This window comes from Geotrypetes seraphini, chromosome 3 (genome assembly GCF_902459505.1).
Source record: "Geotrypetes seraphini chromosome 3, aGeoSer1.1, whole genome shotgun sequence".
Taxonomy (NCBI): domain Eukaryota; kingdom Metazoa; phylum Chordata; class Amphibia; order Gymnophiona; family Dermophiidae; genus Geotrypetes; species Geotrypetes seraphini.
Genome location: NC_047086.1, coordinates 340,162,770 through 340,169,914, shown reverse-complemented (window position 1 = coordinate 340,169,914; position 7,145 = coordinate 340,162,770). Strand labels below are relative to the sequence as shown.

Here is a 7,145-nt window from a genome sequence, read left to right as displayed (position 1 = left end):
GCAGTAATCTGCAGCTCTCTTTGAAATGCAATGCTTGAACTATGATTGACTCAGGCACTAGAAAGAAGGGTGACATTTAAAAAAGAATTGCTAGTGTTTATGAGTCCAATCTCCCTCTTCTCCTGCCCAATCCCTTTCCCACAATATTTGAAAACAAAAAACAAACTTCCTCCCCCTCTGGTAGTCTAGTGGCCGTCTTCTCTCCTACCTGACCTCCCCCAAAACATTTTACTTGGTAGCCTGCCCAAACTCTCTTCTTGAACCCCACTTTCTATATAAAACATTAAATCCCTGGTATTGAGTGGCACCCACCTACCCCCTCTCATAACTCCTTGCCCACATCCTGTTTGCTACTTTAAATAAAGCAGCAGTGATGCCCATTCCTCATCTTAAAAATAGTGGTGCACTGCCCATGAATGGGAGAAATTCCCTTGAGGCAGTAGATGTTGTTGAGTGCAGGTTCTCCCAAGCCCTACAACACTTGGCATGTCCAAGTCCATTCCCACTGACCACAGCCCTAACTTCGGTGCCACTTCTGCCCTTTCTCCTGGAACTGTTGCATTTGCTTGGGATGCCCACATTCAGGGAACCTTCCTTCTCCCCAAGCTCAATCAGTCCATAAAGCAATCCCTGAGAGCTGACTTGGCCACTGGACTCAACCTCTGGGAGAAGGCCTCCTGAAGAATCCTGTTGCCCTCATCTGCTGCTGGGCAGAAAAATACTACCAAGTTCCAGGTTGCACCATTCCTTATAACAGTAATGTTTTCACTGTCTCCATAACGGACTATAAGACGGATCACCTTCTTCTATGCAGAGCTCGGGTAGGTCTAAACCGCTTTTTCTTTTGATTGCCACTAAACTGCTGTTAGTCTGCTAGGATCCATCGCACTAATTCGCTCCAACATTATCTGAGGAGTCCTGCCCTGTTGCTACAGGGGCAGGACCCGGAAGAAAAAACACATTGGAGCGAGAGCTAGTGATAGACTTAACAACAGTCAAGGCGAATTTGCTTAGAACTCTTTGGGTGTTGGTGGTATAGAAAAATAAAGTTATTATTATTAAAGCGGTACTGAAGTAGAAGCCAAACGTCACAACTTAAAAAAAAAACCCCAAAAAATCACGCACGCGCCTGGGGGGGGGGAAGAGGGAAAAAAAATAGGACGGAAAGAGCGCGTGCTCAAGAGCCTGCGCAAAACGCGGGGCTGGGGAAATTCCGTCGACCTATTTGCGTAAGAGCTTGATCCCAAAGTGTTCAGGAAGGAAACTACATTTCCCAGGAGAGGCGGCGGCGACGACGACGACTATCGAGGCCGTTTTCTCTGCTCCTCCCTCCTGGGTCAGACGCCGACACCGTTTCCTGGGTCGTTGTGCTCCGGTTCTCTAGGAGCCCCGGTATTGTGGCGGCGGCGGCGGCTTCGGCGGGGAAGCGTTGTTTCGTGTTTCCACGCAGCAACTCCTGGCGTGCGTTTCCAGGGTTGAGTGGTCGCTCGTGGCCGCCCTCGGGGAGAGAGAGAGAAAACCGGACGCCTGCCTCATTTCTCCTGTCGACAGATCGGCCCAGCGAGGGAGAGTCGCGATAATCCAGCTCGCACAGTAAGTGCTGCGCCAGGTTGCCTTTCAGCTGAGGGTCCAGCATCAGTTCCTTCCCCCGGCTTTGTCTCTCGGCTTTTGTTGTTGGAGCAGAGCCTGGGATCAGGCAGGAAGCGAGGAGGACCTTGGTGCGGGGCGCTCCTGCAGCTCCATTCTCGTGTGTGCGCGCGTGGCATAATATTTCACTCTAATTTAGAGTCTAGCTTTTATTGAAACAAACAAAAAAAATGTCGAGAGTGTACGTTTTATTTTCTTAGAATGTTCCCCCCCCCCATGTCTACGTTGGGTTATTTGAATAAATGGTTTTAGTTAGTGACTTCTCAAGGTCTGATCGGGCTTTCCTGCTTGTAAAAAAAGCTGGCGTTTCCTTAGGAAGCTGAGAGACACTTGTTGGCTTACGTGCAGCTCAAAAATCGGGAAAATGCTGTTGTGACTTTGCCTTTGTAAAACGGTGTATCTTTTTATGTAAACGATTCATTGAGGTGCTTTAATCTTTTAAGTGTTCTTCGGGTCTGTGATAGCAGTTATGACTTTAGAATGATACATTTTATTTATTAAAAAAGGTTTAACAGCTTTATAAACAGATTTACCCAAGGTAGTATATAGCAGCTGTGGTTGGACATAACTTACATTGTAGTGATAGGATTACAACGGTAAAATGAGCGCATGTCAATATAATTTAGAACTGCTGTTCTAGGTAGAAAATGTAAGTGATTATTTTCCAGTTAATTAAGATGTTTGGGAGGCTACAAAAATCAGTGAGACATAGCTATTATTGCGATCTATCTTTTTTTTTTGTGAAATCAAACATGTACGTTTGTGCTGCTTGGGAGTCATTAGCATAGCAGAAATACAAAAGCCAATGCTTGCACACTGTACTTGGGGAACTGGTTCTTATCCAACAAAACATCTTTATTTTGCATGGGAGGAGGGGGGTCCATATTTATTGGTTAAAACTAAAGATTTGAATCCCTAAATGCCCATTCCCAATTTTACCTTACATAGCCGTAATATTCTCACATGTGGGTGACATCTTCCTCAGAACCTGGTATGGATACTGTCAAGTGCACTGTCACTTTAAATCCTTAGGCAGTGCCCATACAGTGCATGTGCCAGTGCCTCCCTGCCAGAAGTTGGCTTGCGGGACCATCAATTTTACATGGAGCCGAGAAGCTGTCTCTTTGTTTTTTCCTCAACACTTTACCGATTACCAATCACTCAAAAATATAATTTCTTTAGATCTTGTACAATCCCCACTCTCTGGATGTCTACTGGATATCTGGAAGACAGAACTAATAACCCAATTAAGGGGCAATCTACCTGATCATCTTTTCAGTTGCAATCATTATGTTCTCTCATTAAAGTTTTTCAACAATTTATACAACCTCCTGTTCACTTGATCCCTTCCCCTCTGCCTGGTTAAAAATCCTTTAACTTGAGCTTTTACCCTATATCTTGTCCATAGTAAATATGAGTCGTTCATCAGACCAGGTTTCAAATCTCTGAAAATCTGAAAATAGTTCAACCTATCTTGAAGAAACCATCTTTAGATCCTCTAAACCAGCCCTGAACAACATACGAACCGCGGGCCGCATGCGGCCTAAAATGGCTCTCACTGCGGCCTGTGCCCGATACGGCTCTTGCTCCATTTTCCTGCCCGTGGGGGTTCAGCTACCACGCCAGCACCGCCAGCTTCTCCCACTGACAGGAACCATCCCAAAGCTTTCCAGCGGGATGTTGGAGAAGCAAAATTTCTGGAGTTGTGACAGTTTGTAGGTAGGATGCAGAGATGAGGCGCTTGAGAATGAGGGCAAGAAGTTGGGCCGCGGACGGGGAGACTGGAAGAAAGATGAAAAGATGCCAGGCCCTGGGGAGGGGGAAGACAAAGAGAGTGAGAGAGACAGAAGGACCTGAAACAAAGGGGAGGCAGAAGAGAGGGGGCAGATATTAGACTTGGGGATGTCTAGAAGGAAGAGAGAGAGAGACTGCAGAGAGTTGAAAAGATTCTGGAACAAGGAGAGAGAGAGGCAGAGAAAGACCTGGAAGAAAGGAGAACAAATGCTGGGGAAGGGGGGTTGTAAGCAGAAGAAAGACAGAGAGAGAGAGGAGGCCTGCACCAAAGGGAAATGACAGGAGATAGATGCTGGACTATGGGATGTGCAGACAGGCGGAGAGAGACCCTTAGGAAGAACAGAGAGATGCAAGATCATAACAGGAGGGAGAGAGAGGGAGACCTGGAATAGAGGTGGTGATAGGTACAAAGGAGAACTGACACTGGATCTGGGGAGGGTAAGCAGAGGGAAAAGAGATAGAGATCTGGACCCAAAGGGAATGGGGCTGGATTGTGAAATAAATGTTGGATGCACAGTTAGAAGGAAGTCCAACCAGAAACTAATTAAATCACCAGACAACAAAAGTAGGAAAAATTATTTTATTTTCATTTTAGTGATTTGAAATGTGTCAGTTTTGAGAATTTTATGTCTTCTGTGTGTATTGTGTATATATGAAAAATGAAAGGAAAAAATTACATTACAATTAGTGAAGGGGGCTGGATCTGTGACAGAGCTTGGGTGGATTTAGGGCGGAGCTTGGGATGTCTGTGGTTGGGGGTACTTAGCTTGAAGTAGTTGAGAACATTGTGGTTTGAAAGCCTCATTCTTAAATTGTCTTACAAGGGTGTTGCATTGGCCTCCTAACACACAGAAAGTACTCTCATCGCTGAAGAGAACGTTTTTCCACACCTCGAGTCCACATGCTGTACTTTCTGACCCACTCAACCCATTGCTTTCTTTGCATTGCCGTTACCAACGGCTTCTTTCTTGCTTTACAGCCACTTAGGCCAAACTCCAGGCACCGCCAATGTACTGTTGAGGCAGTTACATTCACTGAACACATTTCCTGCCACTTGGCTGACAATTCTGGTGATGTGAGTTTGCGATCTGCCACTGAGATCTGGTGAACAACCCTGTTCTCTCACACAGTGGATTTGCGTGGTCTTTCACTTCGAGCCCTGTCAGTCACATTTCCTGTCTCTTTTTTCTTACTGAGCAAAGCTGTACTTTGATTGCACTTACCCTGGCTGCAATTTGCTGGCTTAAATAGCCTCCTTCATTAAGTACAACCACCATTACACGTTCTTCTTTTGAAAGATTTCTAACTTTTTTCATGTTGCGATTATGCTGTCACTGGAGTAGCAGACAGTTATGAAAACTGATTTTCCCGCTTCGCCATATATAAACGTGAATGCTGCACTGAAATTGGTTCCTCAAAACAAACGCCATTGGCTGAAAACGGGGTGATCTGATTGGACCATTTTGATCCGGTTTTGACTTGAAATATCGACATTTTCGACATACTTAACATAAGAATTGCTGCTGCTGGGTCAGACCAGTGGTCCATCGTGCCCAGCAGTTTGCTTCCGCAGTGGCCCCCAGGTCAAAGACCAGTGCCCTAATTGAGTCTAGCCTTACCTGCGTACATTCTGATTCAGCAGGAACTTGTCTAATTTTGTTCCTAAATCAATTTAAAATGCGCAGGGTGATAGAGCATAAAATTCTGAACACGTCAGTATATATTATGAAGCAGTAGGCATCAGAAATATTGCTGTGATCAAGCAAGAAAGACGGAAGAGGGTATTACTCGGAGGTGATGCAAAACTTCTGCACGGCTCTACTTTTGTTGATGGGGATTCCGTCGCACCTCATCTGGAAGTCTTCCCTCTGACGTAGCAATGTCGGAGAGAAGGCTTCCGGTTCAGGCGCAGGATGCGCTGCACACAGCTTTGTGCATTGCAGCTCTGAGGAAGAGGGAGCTGGCCCGAAGATTACGCCGCATCGATTGCACCACGGACCGGCGACTGAAGAACACTGTCTTGAGCCCGATGCACGTGATGGTCCTGTGGACCGGTAGGAAATTTCTGTGGACAGACACTGGTCCGCGAACCGACGGTTGAAGAACACTGTATTAAATGCCTGCCTGTTGAATATGAAAGCAACAAAAATGATGGTGACACTGTGGATTGAATGGTTGCAGAAGCTTGACAATCTGATGAGAAGGTGTAGGAGGTGCATTGTAATGCTGTGTGATAACTGTGTTTCAGACAACACAGACGGATCACCTTCTAAGTTATCCAACCCACAATCAAGTATCATCAATCAAAAAAGGGGGTGTAAAGGATAATTTATACGATACTTGCTTTAAAAGGTTTTTTTACACATCAGTGTCCAACTTCCATTTTATAATTAATATACCACTTCTGTTGACCCACTACTTTTTATCATTCAAATGATACCTCATTTTAACAACAAACTCACCCCAAAGCAACTACATTAGGAGGTTGAAGTATCATAAAAAATGCACTGATCTCAGTTAAGAGACCTCTTATAACATGGATGTTATTTCAAGTCTTCATCCTGAATGCATGCGATGTAATCATTTACTTCAAAACTTCCTTCCTAATCATAACCTTAAATTTTTATTTAATATAAAAACTAAGGGTTCAACTTTTTCATTTATTTTAGTATATTTTTTCTTTAATTTAATTATGGTATCAAAACCTAAAATTGATTCATCGATGTATATTTTAAAGAAGAACAGCAATACTTATCTTAATGGCTTTCCAGCCAAAACCAATGTTGGAGGGCCCGGGAGAATGGAATAGAAATTGAATTAAATGATGTGCTTGCTGTGCCTAATGACAAGTTGTAGTGCACCTGCTGTACATGATATTGGCTATAAATTGGTCGAAATGTTCATTTCTCCTACAGTTTCATACCAAAGATATTTTTCATTTGCTTCCTAATAAGAAGTTCTCAAGGATATTGTGTGGCTGTGAACAGTTATCCTTTTTGCCTTGCTTAATTTGTATGGATGTGTTTTCCATACAATTGAAAAGGCATCAGGCTTATATTAAAACACATTTTGCTTTGAGAACTACAGTAGATTTCCAAGAAACAAAACTACTGAAAATTGCCGACCTATTTGCAAAGCTGGCCATTGATAGCTGTGGTCCAAAACTGAAGGGTAATTGATTTGTTGGTTCTTCAATCCCTGGTCTCTGTACCGAGACTAGATAGTTTTCTCTATTATTTCTGCTCCCGTTTCTTGTTCCCTTTCAAAGACCATAGTAATGATCCTTCTTAGAGAATTACAAAGGGACTAATTTTTCTCTGTCTCCACGGAAACTCTATGTCCCATCTCAATAAGTTATTTTCTTATCTCTGCCCCATTCCTGCAAGCTCTATCCTTATCTGCACAAGCCTCAAATATTTTAAAATTATGTGACAAAATTTGATGGGGGCGGGACGGGGAAATTGAGTTCCTGCGGGGACATGAAAAATTTTTTCCCTGTGTCATTCTTTAATCCTTCTGCCCTTAACAGGGAATTAACTTTTTTTCTGAAGCATCAGCTTTTCTTAATGCAAAGTAGAGAATGACACAAGGACAAAATTTTCCCTGTTCCCTCAAGAACTCAATTTCTCCGTCCTGTCTCTGCAAGTTTTATTGCTGTCCCTGGCCCTGCTCAATTCCTGTAAGCTCTGCCTTAACTGCAGAAG

At 43.8% G+C, this 7,145-nt stretch overlaps 1 protein-coding gene across 1 annotated transcript in view; it reads left to right on the top strand.

Moving 5' to 3' along the window:
• The first annotated feature begins 1,189 nt into the window (after positions 1-1,189).
• PELI1 (pellino E3 ubiquitin protein ligase 1) overlaps positions 1,190-7,145 on the top strand; it is a 114,533-nt gene continuing 108,577 nt past the window's right edge. Inside the window, exon 1 of the mRNA XM_033938827.1 lies at positions 1,190-1,593. The gene's annotated coding sequence lies outside the window, so the exon portion shown is untranslated. The remainder of the gene's footprint in view (positions 1,594-7,145) is intronic.